This window comes from Aegilops tauschii, chromosome 6 (genome assembly GCF_002575655.3).
Source record: "Aegilops tauschii subsp. strangulata cultivar AL8/78 chromosome 6, Aet v6.0, whole genome shotgun sequence".
Taxonomy (NCBI): Eukaryota; Viridiplantae; Streptophyta; class Magnoliopsida; order Poales; family Poaceae; genus Aegilops; species Aegilops tauschii.
Window position 1 is genome coordinate 169,027,841 of NC_053040.3, and position 15,151 is coordinate 169,042,991.

Consider the following 15,151-nt stretch of genomic DNA (forward strand, 5'->3'; position numbering starts at 1 on the left):
GAAAGCTTTCAAGAATTCCAACATGTTCGACGATAACAATGGGCAGGGCAGCGGCTCGGGTGGCGGCGGCTTTCATGGCCCGGGCGGCGGTTCAAATTCCAATTCTCAAGGTAATCAAGGTGGTTTTAACCAGCAAGCTGGCCAGGGTAATCAGCAGCAGTAGCAGAAGGATACCAGACCCATCCAAAGCAGCTCAATGGTGGACAGTATCATGTGTTTACTACCAGTTTGTGCAAATGAGACCAGAAGCTTCATAAGAGGGTTGTGAACGCTGTTGAGCCGGCAGTTCCACGTTACTTGCAATGGTCTGAGCAGCCAATTGTATGGAGTAGGGAAGATCACCCTCCCCGGGTTGATAATCCGGGTCACCTGGCCTTGGTGGTGGCTCCTCAGGTTGGTGGGTATAAATTCACTAAAGTACTCATGGACGGAGGTAGTAGCATCAACATCCTCTATTATGAGACCTTCCGTCGTATGGGATTAACTGATAAAAGCCTCAACCAATCCAATACTGTTTTCCATGGCGTGGTGCCCGGTAAGTCGGCGTATCCAGTTGGTAAGATTGAGCTGGAAGTAGCCTTTGGAGATGGGTACAACTACAGGGCGAAAAACTGACTTTTGAGGTGGTCAAGATCAGAAGCCCGTACCATGCTTTATTTGGGCGGCCGGCTTACGCCAAGTTCATGGCACGGCCGTGTTACGTATATTTGCAGCTCAAGATGCCGGGTCACAACGGGACCATTACGGTTCATGGTAGCCGAAAGATAGCTTTGGAGTGCGAGGAAGGTGACGCTGCTTACTCCGAATCTGTTTGTGCGACGGAGGAATTAAAGTTCTACAAGGATAATGTTGACCCGGCAGACATGACGTCTTTGAAAAAGCCGACCACGGAGCATGAGCCGGTAATGAAATTTAAGCCGGACGATGAGACTAAGCTTATTGACTTTGTTCCAGGTGACTCATCTAAGCAGTTCAGCATCAGTGCCAATCTGGATCCTAAATAGGAAAGCGCGCTCATCGAGTTCATCTGTGAGAACCGGGACATCTTTGCATGGAAACCTTCGGACATGCCGGGTGTACCAAGAGAACTCGCTGAGCACACTCTTAATATTGATCCAAAATTTAAGCCAGTCAAGCAATTTCTCCGGTGGTTTAACGAGGAGAGGCGGAAAGCCATTGGTGAGGAAGTAGCCCGGCTCTTGGCGGCCGGGTTCATCATTGAAGTCTTTCATCCGGAATGGCTAGCTAACCCGGTGCTCGTGCTCAAGAAGAACGGCACCTGGCGTATGTGTGTGGATTATACGGATTTAAACAAGGCTTGCCCGTCTGATCCTTTTGCCCTCCCCCGTATCGATCAAATTATTGATGCTACGGCGGGTTGTGAGCGTTTGAGTTTTCTAGATGCTTACTCTGGTTACCATCAGATCAAAATGGCAGTTAAGGACCAAGAGAAGACGGTGTTCATTACTCCCTTTGGAGCCTTCTGTTATGTCTCTATGCCTTTTGTGCTCAAGAGAGCCCAGGCAACTTACCAGCGGTGCGTACAGAACTATCTTCGTAATCAGATTGGGCGCAACGTTCATGCCTATGTGGATGATATTGTGGTAAAATCCAGAGAGAAGGAGACCTTGATAGACGATCTGAGGGAAACCTTTGGTAATCTCCGGGTCTACAAGATGATGCTTAACCCGGCCAAGTGTGTATTTGGTGTTCCTGCACGCAAGCTTTTGGGTTTTCTGGTTTCTCACAGAGGCATCGAAGCTAACCCGGAGAAGATCAAGGCAATCACCTCTCTGGCTAAGCCGGCGTGCATAAATGACGTCCAGCGTCTGGCGGGCCGGATCGCTGCTTTAAGTCGGTTTATAAGCCGGTTGGGCGAAAAGGCCATACTGCTGTATCAGATGATGAAGAAAACAGATGACTTTGTCTGGAGTGATGCTGCCAATGCCGCCTTTGAGGATTTGAAAAGACAGTTAGCTGAACCGCCAGTTCTTGCTGCTCCTGTTGATAAGGAGCCCTTATTATTGTATGTAGCTGCTAGCACACGAGCCGTCAGTGTGGCCATCGTGGTGGAGCGCAAGGAGGCGGGTAAGGAGCATCCGGTTCAGCGACCGGTTTACTACGTCAGCGAAGTACTTATTGAGTCCAAGCAACGGTATCCACATTGGCAGAAGCTTGTTTATGGGGTATTCATGGCAAGCCGGAAGCTTAAGCAATATTTCCAGGGCCACCCTATCACTGTGGTTAGTTCTGCTCCTTTAGGAGATATCATCCAAAATAGAGAAGCCACAGGAAGAGTCGAAGTGGGCCATTGAACTTTGGCCTCATGGTTTAAAGTATGTGCCACGCACGGCTGTCAAATCGCAAGCATTGGTAGATTTCATCAACGATTGGACAGAGCTGCAGATGCCTGAAGAGAAACCGGATAACACATACTGGACTATTCACTTCGACGGGTCCAGACAATTGGAGGGCTCGGGGGCTGGAGTCGTGTTAGCTTCCCCTTGAGGTGACAAATTTTGTTATGTGCTACGGTTGATGTTTCCATGTACTAACAATGCAGCTGAGTACGAGGCCTTGCTCCATGGTCTTCGGATGGCTAAGGAGATGAACTTAAGCCGGGTAAGGTGCTTTGGCGACTCAGATTTGGTGGCTCAACAAGTATCAGGCAAGTGGGATTCCAAGGACCCCCTCATGGCGGCTTATCGCCGTGAAGTTGATGCCATTGCCGGACATTTTCAGGGTTACCAAGTAGAGCACATTGACCGTAGAAAGAACAAGGCGGCTAATGCCTTAAGCCGGCTGGGCTCTCAGCGAAAGCCGGTGCCGCCTAATACTTTCTTGGATATTCTGCATAACCCTTCTGTCAAGTTACCTACAGAGGAAGACTTGGCTGTTCCGGATCCAAAAGCACAGTTGGTGGCGGCTCTTCATGTTATCCCAGATTGGACAGTGCCATACTTGGCTTACATGACCCGGGGAGAATTGCCTGAGGATGAAATTTTGGCCAGACAAATAACCCGGCGGTCTAAGTCAATGATAATTGCCAATAGCGAGTTGCATCATCGCAGTGTCACTGGGGCTTTTCAGCGTTGTGTTTCCCCTGATGAGGGTCAAGAAATCTTACGTGAGATTCACGAGGGGGATTGTGGCCATCATGCCGGCTCAAAATCCCTTGTGGCCAAAGCTTTTCATCACGGTTTTTATTGGCTGACGGCTCATGCTGATGCAGAGGACTTAGTCAGTAAATGTGACGGTTGTCAAAAGTTCTCAAGACGTGCTCACGTGCCGGCTCAAGAGTTGAGGATGATTCCAATCACTTGGCCGTTTGCAGTCTGGGGGCTTGATATGGTTGGACCTTTTAAAAGGTCCAAGGATAAGAAGACCCACCTCTTGGTGGCGGTTGACAAGTTCACAAACTGGGTTGAGGCAGAGCCAGTTAGTAAGTGTGATGCAGCCACGGCGGTTCAGTTCATGAAAAAGGTGATATTTCGCTTTGGTTTTCCACACAGCATTATAACTGACAATGGTACCAATCTGTCTAAAGGCGCCATGGAAGAATTTTGTCAACGAGAGCATATTTGACTTGATGTTTCATCAGTGGCTCACCCCCAATCCAATGGTCAAGCTGAGAGAGCCAATCAGGAAATCTTGAAAGGCATCAAGCCCCGGCTTTTGGTCCCTTTGCAGCAGACGCCGGGTTGTTGGGTGGAGGAGTTACCCTCTGTGATATGGAGCATCAATACTACTCCTAATAGGTCTACGGGTTATACGCCTTTCTTCATGGTTTACAGAGCCGAGGCGGTTCTCCCTAGTGACATCCGTCATGACTCGCCTCGTGTGGCGGCTTATGTTGAGGCGGACAATGAACAAGCGTGTCAGGATGCTCTGGACTTGTTGGACGAACAGCGTGACGTAGCAGCAGCTCGCTCGGCGATTTACCAACAGGACCTGCGCCGCTATCACAGCCGCCGGGTTAAGTCCAGAACCTTTCAGGAAGGTGACTTGGTGCTCCGGCTCATCCAGGATCAAACAGATGCACACAAGTTATCCCCACCTTGGGAAGGGCCCTTTGTGGTCAGCAAGAACTTGCACAATGGGTCATACTACCTCATCGATGTTCGAGAGCACAAAGATTCACATAAGTCGGAGGAGGAGACCCGCCGGCCGTGGAATATCGCTCATCTTCGGCCTTATTACACTTGAGCCACCGGCTCTCATAATGTACATACTTCCGTGACAATGTATATATTATGATAAATAATAAAGCAGGACCTCTGTCCTTTTTTCCCCTCAAAGGTAAATGTGTCATTGTTATCTTCATTATAATATCACATGATCACTTGGGGGTTGATCCGGCTTACGATCGTATTTGATTCTAGCCGTTAAATATTATGATCACTTGGGGGCTTCCTGTTCAAACATAGGTCGTATTCGAACCAAAGAGAACATAGCTGTCGATATCCTTTTGATCGGCACACTGCCGAGCTCACTGGGGAGTTTCTTGATCATATTTGAATCATAGCTCAATCCCCTTTGGGAACCGACGTGGATCGTATTCGAATCAGCGTCGTTAAACAACTCTCAAGGTCATTTGGGGGCTTCCTGTTCAAACATAGGTCGTATTCGAACCAAAGAGGACATAGATGTCGGTACCCTCTTGATCGGCAACGCCAAAGCCACTGGGGGCTATATGATCGTATTCGAATCTTAGCTTAACCCCTTTGGGACGGTTTTCTGGTCGTATTCGAATCAGAAGCCTTCAAATTTTTGAAGTCTCTTTTTTTTGCAAACAAGTTTTTGGTTTTTACTGGAAGTTCTTTTGATCATGTCTAAAGTGTTCAAAGGTGGTTCCTATTCCACCGGCTTAACCTTGATCAATAAAGATGATCGCATATAAAAAACATCGTATTACAGAGTTGGGTTCTCACCCTCATTGTTCGGGTCACATGAACCGGAAGTGTAATCGAAGGGTCACAGGTATGCTGTTATGGTTGTCTCAAAGATATAATTGAGAACCGGTTTTTTATGATTTTGATTCATACTCCGGGTTATATGTCAAATATATGACCCTCTATGCGGTAAGCCGCCACGGGACTTGTAATTTGTTCTCTATGCAGGACAGTTAAAGGCAGCTCTTTAAATGTAAGGAAAGAAGAGGATCAAGCATAACCCGGAGGAATATAAGTGGGCGGCTTAAGAAGTGTTGAGCGCCGCCCAAGTGCGCGATGGCACGACAAAATTAAGCGTTTTTTCTACCCTATTACATGACTCCCCGAGTCCAAATAATGAAGCATTGTTTTCATCAAGACGTAAACATGAGCCGCTTGAAGGATTAAAGGTGTTTTGGGCCTGAGGCTTCCGGTTCATCCCTTTCCGCTCCTCCGGCTGTTTCCCTGTCCTGGAAGGTTGATGATTTCCAGTCAATGCCACTCAAGGCTTCAAATTCAGCTTCATCATCAATTAACCCGGCCGGGTCAACTTCAGGGGCGAAGGTATGCTTACGAGTTGGAGGGATCAGGTTGATTGCTTCATGGTGTGGTGTTGGAATTCTCTGATTCTCAGCGTCATAACCCGGTTGGTATTTGGTAAGATCCGTGTCATTACCGATCAGAGTGGCCACAGGGCGTATGTCCTTCACACAAGCGGCGAAATCCTTCTGGTTAAATGAGGTGCCGTCCTCCTTCAAACTGGGATACCCAAGGGCGATGTCGGCCGGGTCTAGCTCTGGTAGCCACGCCTTGGCCCGGCTTAAAGCGGCTATGGCTCCGGCTCTTGCAGAAGCTCATCTCAATTCCTGGAATCGTTGAGGTAGCACGGCAAGCCGCCTTAGCACATCCGCCAGACGAGTGGGAACTTCACTTGACAGAGCCACGACGGATAAGGCACGTTGTGACCCGGTGTAGAGTTGTTCCACCAGGGTATAAACGGCCTTCAGCTTTGTCAGCATGTTCTGGTTGAGATTGGAACTCCTGGGGCCTGCATTACAAAGTCAGGTGAGCTGATGACAATTGAGATGCTTGTTGTAAAGGATTTAAACTAGATAACACTTATAGGGTAACTTACCAAAGATTGCTGAGACCATCTGAGATACATGGCGTTTTAAGCCGGACAACTCGGCGGTTGTTTCTGCAAGAGTGGCCTCCGCTTGTTCCGCCCGGTTGAGCAAAGCGGTCTTTTCGTCCGCCTAGGCCTTTCTCTCTGCTTCAAACTTCTTTTTCAATTTCTCTTGTGCGGATACACTGAATTCAAACTTGGAATTCGCCTTTTGGGTTTCACTCTCTTGAGTTTTCAGGCGATTCTTCAAGTCAGAGATCTCCGATTCAAATTGCTTAATGGCGGCCTGTATAAATTCCGGGTTACAGTTAGGGTTATCATAAGGCAACTTTAAGTCCCAAGCACTTTGCAAGCAAAGATACTTGGCACTTGGGGGCTAATGTATGCTAAAGAGCTCTATTTACAGTGGCGGTTCATGGAAATAAGTCCCAAGCACTTTGCAGGCAAAGGTACTTGGCACTTGGGGGCTAATGCATATTGTTGTTCAAGTACTTGGTTAAAATACGGTGAAGACCGGTTCAAATATGTTGTATGAGTCGGCCCTTGGGTGCTACCGGATAAGCCGGTTTCCTTGCAGTGGTTACTAAACTGGTGTTAAGTCTACAACATATTTCATCATAAGTAATAGACTTGGGCGCTGGCATAGTAAGGATAACTAAGGAACAAGCAACAAGAGTTATACCTCAGATTTTTGGTGTATTTGTTTCACCATATCAATTTCCAGATCCCGGCTGTTGTGCACTTGGTTTACATAACCAGAGACGATTTCTCCAATACTCAGATGAGCATAATCAGTGACATCCAGCCGGATTTTGCGGCGTTCCAGAAGTTCTTCTTTGGCGGAGCATTTGGCCAGCGCGGTGGGTCTCCCCGGTTCAACGAAGTCAGTCCGGATGATTTCGACGTCCGGGTCATCCGCCTTGGCCGGGCTAGGGTTCTCCAGGTTCTCAGAACCTTCCATAGCTTGTTCGACGGACGGATCAGTGGTGAGAGTTGGAATATCATGGGCTGGTTCAGGCGGCGGCTCATGAGCGGAAGTATCAGGAGCAGCCGTTCTGAGCTCCGGTTCAGCAAGGATTGGCTCTTCGGCCGGCTTACTTCTCTTTGTCCTCTTGCTGGGCTTTACTTGTACACTGAAAATTAAAGGGTTAGTACAAAAACATGAGTAAGATAAGCACAAGATAAACAGATTATCATTACCCTGGAGCGGTTTTGAAAGCCGGCATGCTGGACTGCATTGATTCGCTGGAGGAAGGTGAAGTTCCCTGATAGTTTGAGTCAGAGGAATTGAGTGGTTGACGAGTGAAACCCGCCAAAGGATACAAAGAATATAAATCAGAGATAACCTCAGTCCGGCATTTTCTTGTTACATCGGGTAAGCCGGAGGAGAGGTCCGCATCTTTACTGGTCCAGGTCTGCCTCCGACTCTCGTGAATCTGTCGCTTCAAAAGAAATTGAGGATCTTGATAAGCTAAAGGATGTGAAAATCTTACTTTCCGGGTTACCCTTCGGACTTTCTGTCTCGGCAAAGGCTCGGAGTCGGAGGAAATTATAGTTACCTCTTCAATTACTGCATGACTTGCTCCTGTATCCTCCTGCTGATAATCAGTGTCAATAAGATGGTTAAAGAAGGAGCCTAAAGAGTCAAGAGTTACCTCTGACTCGGAGGTATCGTCCAGATGAAACATATCCGAGGCGCTAGGTTTGTTCCCCTTCTTACGGGCAGCGGCTTTCTTGGCCTTTCTGGCTTTCTTTGTAGCCTCATGGTCATACTTGACCTTCCAGAATTTATCATCAGCCTGTAAAATATAGCAAGAGTTTTTGAGTAAAGATGAAATTATCAAAGTGGAAAGTAAGATGCTCAAGTTAATGGTTTACCGCTGGAGCCGGGTTAGCCTTGCAGAAAGGACTTAAGCCCGCTTTCCCGCAATCTGCCAGGCTCTCGTTCAGAAGAGACTTGGTCATGTCATCAACGACATCCTCAGGTAAGTCGTCAGGACTGTGTCGTAGAGGATCATTTTTCTGGCCTGTATAATCGCACATCAAGCCGGGGCGGCGGCTCAAAGGAATCACCCGCCAGGCAATCCAAACCCGGACCAAGTCAATGTTGTTTAGGCCGTTCCCCAAAAGAGCTTTGATCTTGTTTATGGTGGGGGCAAGTGTCTGACGTTCAGCCGGAGATAGTTTATCTGGTAAGGGGTGAGTTGACTCCAGGCGCAGGGCGCGAAAGCCGGGCAAAGGGTTCTCATTTGTAGCGACCAGACCTCAAACAGTCTGTGCTGCTGTGCACCAGTGTCATCCCTGGATCAGTAATGCTGACACGCATAGTAAAAATGGAGGATTTATAACAGAGTAGCAATCACACACTTATTACAACGAGTATCACAAGAGAGAAATAAGTATGACAAATATGGCTTAAGGCCATCTAAATACGATAACAGCGGAAGACTTGGAAGATAAGTGAGTCCATCAACTCCAACGGCATCACTGAGTATAAGACCATGACCTAAGGCACCTTACTCGTCGTCTGAAAAGTCTGCAACATGAAACGTTGCAGCCCGAAAATGGGTCAAGACATGGAATATGCTGGCAATGTAACACATAGAGAGTAATGAATATAATAATGCTATACTACATGCATATATGGCTGGTAGAAGGCTCTATGGTTATAGTTTTGCGAAAAGCCAATTTTGCCCTACTGCAAAGGAATAAATTTTATTTAACTATCATGGTGGTTGTTAAACATTGAGATGGTTGACAACATCTCAATCCCAATTAAGTTTCATCATTAACCCAACAAAATTAATTAAAGTAACATGATGAGATTCACATGATAATCCAAGAACTAGATACTCAAGATATCCATAACCGGGGACACGGCTAATCATGATTAGTTTGTACACTCTACAGAGGTTTGCGCACTTTTCCCCACAAGACTCGATCGCCTCCGCTTGATTCTCGCACTACATGATGTTTGAGAAATGGATGACCGAGACACAGTCTTTCAGAAACAATAACTCTTTACTCCGGGTGGACAGTTACACCTACTTTCCCCTACATCTGCTAGCCCACCTCTTCAAGAGATCATGTAACCTACTCAACTATGCTAGAGCCCATAATAGCTTGTGGCTGCACACGGAAGTTTCTAGCATGAATAATCTCATGAACCCTTTGAACCTGGGTGGCGGTCCAAAAGAAAAACAGGCAATCCTGGAATACCCAGGTACCTCAATCCATCCAGATGTGAGTTTTAGTTGCCACCTTAAGGTTGACCATTAATTAACAATCTCACATCTGTCATGGTAACACTCAAACCCAATCCACGTCTACTAGCATAGCATAGCAATATGAGCAAACGTAGAAGTAACTCCCAAGGTTTGATAACAAAACAGGTAATAGGTACTACCTCAACTACTTCCCAATACCCACAATTTAATTAGATCCTAATCATGCATTTGTTTGAGGATTGGTCTAATGCAATAAAACTGGGTAGTAAAAGAGGTATGATCAAAGTGTTACTTGCCTTGCTGATGATCCGTGAAACCTAGAGATTCGAAGTACCAAGCGGCGCACTCCGGGTACTCTATCGCAAACAAACAAGCCAACAATAAGCACTCATCTAATACACAGGTAAAACTCAAATAAAGATCTAACCAGAAAGTTCAACTTAAGAACTCCGGTTTGCAAAAATAATCGAATCAAACGGAGCAACGAAAGTCAAATGGCGAAAGAAACAAGTTTCGTTTACTAATCTGGATCTAAGTCAAATTTTATAGTAGCAAAAACTTGTTTGAATAGGTTAAACGGAAAGAGAATTTCGAGACGAAACTCTAGGCGCTTGAATCGCCTGATTCCGATAAACGAGCTAAAAGATAAACTAAAACGAAAAACACATCAGAAATCACGATCTGGGAAATCGCGGAAAATCCGACGAAAAAGAAAACTGACGAACAGTCAAACGAATAGACGTTCGTTAACTGCGGCTAACCGGTGAACACGTTCGTTAAAACGAACGGATCGGTGAACGTTCACTAACTAACTAAACCGGAAAAAAATAAACCGATCTCATAAAAAAACCTAGGGTTTCAAAAAAAAATAAACCGAGGCGGTTTTTTTTAAAAAACCCGGACGGTCGGCGGCGGCTACCTCGTTGGGGCAACTCCGGCGGGGCTCGGGACGGGCTCCGGCGGGGCTCGGGGGGTGCGGCGAGGGGCGGCGGGGCTCGGGGAGGCGACGGGCGACGGCGAGAGGCGGCGGGCGGCGGCGTCGGGGCTTCCCGAGGCGGCGGCGATAGGCGGCTCCGGCGCGGCTCCTCCGGGCGGCGTCGGGTGCGGGGCGGGGTCGGGATGAGGTGAGGAGAGGGCGGCGGGGCTGGGGTACTTAAGGAGGGGGGTGCCGTGGGGGAGGGGGCAAGGCGGCGGTGGCGTCGTCCCCGACCGGGACTCGGGCGGCGGCGGCGAGAGCTAGGTCTCCGGGAGGGAGACGGCTCGGGCGGTGGGCTGGGCCGTCGGCTGGGCTTCGGCCCAGTCGGCGCGCTCGGGATTTTTTTTAAAATAATTTTGCCGAACCTAAGAAAAATCATAGAAAAATATATAAAAATCCAAAAATGCCAAAACAAATTTTCACCGTCTAAGTAAAATAACTAGAACGAGATGAACATTTTCTTGGCCCGAAAATGCAGTTTGAAAACGTGCAATTTTTTTTCTAATGCAATTAAAATTGCAAATAAAATCCGAATAAAATCAAATATTTGATTTTAATATTTTTTCTCCAATATTTCAATTATTTTGGAGAGTCATATTTTCTCCTCTCATTTATTTTAATACGAAATATTTTTCGGAGAGGAAAATAATTAAAACCAAAATCCTTGTTTCATTATTTGATAAAAATCAAATATGAAAACCACAAAGAATTCCCCAACTCTCTCCGAGGGTCCTTGAGTTGCTTAGGATTTTCGAGGATTTTGCCAAAATGCAATAAAATATGCTATGCAATGATGATCTAATGTATAACATTCCAAATTGAAAATTTGGGATGTTACATCATTAGCCGGAGAAGTGTCTTGACAGTAGAACCATGTCTGGTTCCAATCTTTAGGGTGACTCGGCGGCTCGGCATAAGGGAAGAGACAGTCTCTACATCGCTGGATTGAGATTCCGCCAAGCTCCAAGCTGGGCCCGTGGGCACATTCATTTTGACGGTTCAGATATAATAACTCTCTAAAGAGTAGTAAGCTGGGTTCTTCTCCAAGGTACACCTCACAGAATACTTGGAAATTGCAGATGTTTGACACGAAATTGGGTCCGATGTCTTGTGGTCGTAGGTCAAAAAAGTGCAAGACGTCTCTGAAATTTTTTGAGCCGGGTGGAGCAAAGCCCCGGCTCATGTGATCAGTAAAAATGACAACTTCCCCATCCTTGGGTTGAGGCCTTTCTTCTAACGGGTCAGGAGCACGATAAGACATGATCTCTTTCTTCGGCAGATGACCAGTCTTCACAAAATCGTCTAAGATGCTATCAGTGACGGTGGATCTAACCCAGTTGCACGTGACGGGTGCTTTGGGAGCCTTGGGCGGCATTATGAAGAATGGAAGCCTATGACAAAATAAAAATTTCCGGCTCAAATTTAAGCCAGAGAAAATATTTCAATTCATATTCAAGATGGCGCCTTACGAAGGGGCCTAATGACATATGGCTAATTGTGTCAGATTGTTTAAACCGCCATGGGAATCATAAGCAATTAAGTTATTTAAATCCACTATGAGTGATCAGGATTATTCATTGAGCATTGCCTCGTTAAGCCGGCGATAAGAGCCGCCATGGCTAACGGATACAGTTTTTGCCTAAGTATCGCACAAACAGGTTTCACAGATTGCAGCTGTTATTTTGGATCAAACGGTCGTTCAGAAAAGAAAATATTCTAGACCTAAAAAACTGGTACAGATAAGTTCGTGAGCTCTAAGGAGGTCTTTTTACAGGCAAAAGGGATCTGCTAGTATTGAAAATGGACGCAAAACAACTACCGCATGAGTTCCGTGCCACTTTTGGATCAAAGGAGACCGCGGCGGAAGAACTACGAAGAAACCGTGATGAACTATGAAGAACATGGAAGAACTTTAAAACCCTAAATGCAGATCTGAAGTGCGGGAAGGTGAAGACTTACAGTTGTAGATCTACTGCGGAGGATCGCCGCCGTTCTCTGGTCGATTCAGGTTGATGCAGCGGCCAAGATCAACGAAGATGAGGTGCTCTACTGCGGCGGCGGCGGCGGAGCTCGAGCAGCAGCGGAGTCGCGAGAGGAAGAAGACGACAGAAAGGGGGAGAATGAAGAAAGACCTAAAGGTCGTGCTTATTTATAAGGAAAAGACTGACAGATAGGGCGCGAGAAACGAGGAGGCCAAACGTGGTTATCCAGCTACTCCGATGCCTCGATTTTCGGGATGGTCATTAAGATAAGGATCCGTTGTGATATGACAGAATAAAAAAGGAATTTAATGGAAGATGACGTCATGGCGGGTTATCATGAATCCAGAAGATGACGTCATGGCGGGTTATAACTTTTGCACAGACAGAAGCCAGAAGGTTTTTTCTTAAGGTATTGAAGATTGACATGAACCGGTTCAAATCAATCTGGGGCCTAATGTTGGGGATATAACTACTGGTGTAACCCGCCCAGGAGGGGCCGGGTTACGCTATGGCAATTCATTATATGAAGCCCAATATCAAGCTTGAAGATGACGGTTCAATAAAGGGCCTAAAGCTCGTAGGCGACTTAAGGCCCGTAGTGATAAACCGTCGTAAGGCATGACTTGTGTTGTAAGGCAAGATTAACTAGTCACCGAGCCGGACACTGTTTATGAGCCGGTCGGGACTCTGTAGGCCGCGGGGCGTCAACCCGTGTATATAAGGGGACGACCCGCCGGTGGCTTAGGGCAAGTAACATCAGATCGGTAGCCAGGCATAGCGGATTCGCTCCCTGGTCATCGAAACCCTAGTAATTCCACCTCAACTGGAGTAGGCTTTTACCTTCACCATAAGGGGCCGAACCAGTATAACCCTCGTGTCCTTTGTCCCGCTTTAACCCCTTTAAGCTTCCTAGTTGCGATGGCTCCATGACTAAGTCCTTTCACGAGGACATCTATCATGACTATTCCACGACAGTTAGTTCATAATCTTTGGTGAAAACTTGAATGCTGGCTTTACATATTTACAACAACAAGAGCAAACAGAGTTTGTAAAAGTTTTTCTTTATCACTTTCAATTTATCAACTGAATTGCTTGAGTACAAGCAAAGGTTTAAGCTTGGGGGAGTTGATACGTCTCCGTCGTATCTACTTTTCCAAACACTTTTGCCCTTGTTTTGGACTCTAACTTGCATGATTTGAATGGAACTAACCCGGACTGACGCTGTTTTCAGCAGAATTGCCATGGTGTTATTTATGTGCAGAAACAAAAGTTCTCGGAATGACCTGAAACTCCACGGAGCTTATTTTTGGAAAATATTAAAAATATTGGCGAAAGAATCAAGGCCAGGGGGCCCACCACCTGTCCACGAGGGTGGGGGCGCGCCCCCTGCCTCGTGGGCCCCCTGGAGCTCCACCGACCTCAGCTCCAACTCCATATATTCGTGTTCGGGGAGAAAAAAATCAGAGAAAAAAGATTCATCGCGTTTTACGATACGGAGCCGCCGCCAAGCCCTAAACTCTCTCGGGAGGGTTGATCTGGAGTCCGTTCGGGGCTCCGGAGAGGGGAATCCGTCGCCGTCGTCATCATCAACCATCATCCATCACCATTTTCATGATGCTCATCGCCGTGCGTGAGTAATTCCATTGTAGGATTGCTGGACGGTGATGGGTTAGATGATATTTATCATGTAATCGAGTTAGTTTTGTTAGGGTTTGATCCCTAGTATCCACTATGTTCTGAGATTGATGTTGCTATGACTTTGCTATGCTTAATGCTTGTCACTAGGGCCCGAGTGCCATGATTTCAGATTTGAACCTATTATGTTTTCATGAATATATGTGAGTTCTTGATCCTATCTTGCACGTCTATATTCACCTACTATGTGTTATGATCCGGCAACCCCGAAGTGACAATAATCGGGACCACTCCCGGTGATGACCATAGTTTGAGGAGTTCATGTATTCACTATGTGTTAATGCTTTGGTCCGGTACTCTATTAAAAGGAGGCCTTAATATCCCTTAGTTTCCATTAGGACCCCGCTGCCACAGGAGGGTAGGACAAAAGATGTCATGCAAGTTCTTTTCCATAAGTATGTATGACTATGTTCGGAATACATGCCTACATTACATTGATGAATTGGAGCTAGTTCTGTGTCACCCTATGTTATGACTATTACATGATGAACCGCATCCGGCATAATTCTCCATCACCGATCCAATGCCTACGAGCTTTTCACATATTGTTCTCCGCTTATTTACTTTTCCATTTCTACTGTTACAATCACTACAAAACCCAAAAATATTACTTTTGTTATCGTTACCATTACTTCCATACTACTTTGCTGCAGATACTAAGTTATCCAGGTGTGGTTGAATTGACAACTCAACTGCTAATACTTGAGAATATTCTTTGGCTCCCCTTGTGTCGAATCAATAAATTTGGGTTGAATACTCTACCCTCGAAAACTATTGCGATCCCCTATACTTGTGGGTTATCAATATTGCTTCTATGTCTTATGGCACAATGTCCGAGAGCACTATTGATGATGATTTTGTTATGCCTATTGCTTGTTGTGATGATTATGATTGGGAAGATAATGATACTTCTTATAATCTTGGAAATCTTTTTGGCATTTGCTTGGAAGAATATGATAATAATGTTTGCTATACTATTGGTGACATTCATGCTATTGATAAGAATGATTGTGATGATATGCAAAACCACAAGCTTGGGGATGCTATGTTTAATGAGTATGATATGTTTGAAGATTTATTTGCTGGAAATAATGCTTGTCCTAAGCTTGGGGATTTTCTTAATGAATATGATCCTTTGATTCCTTCTACTTACGATAAGAAAATTTATTATGATGATAGTATGCCTCCTATTTATGATGATTACATTAATGAAA